Here is a 307-nt window from a genome sequence, read left to right on the forward strand (position 1 = left end):
GTGTACATACACCTGGGGATCCTAGAAGCCCTAGCTGGAGAACTTGAGCAAGGCGAAAAAGAAGCATGTAGACTGAAAGAGAGAAAAAAGCCGCGGCGGCCTTTATACTTCTCTCGTCCCCACAGAAGAAGCGAAGGCGGGAGGGAACGCGCTATGGAATATCCCGTGAAAGCGATGTTTATTTCGCAGTGTACTTCTTCTGCGTAACAGGAAGAGGCAAGGAGAGAAAGTAACTACGAAAACAAAGAGAGAATGATGACTACGAGAGAAAACAGAAAGCCGACGCAAGGATAAAACCTTGAGAGAG

This window comes from Cystoisospora suis, assembly GCF_002600585.1.
Source record: "Cystoisospora suis strain Wien I chromosome Unknown contig_360, whole genome shotgun sequence".
Lineage (NCBI taxonomy): Eukaryota > Apicomplexa > Conoidasida > Eucoccidiorida > Sarcocystidae > Cystoisospora > Cystoisospora suis.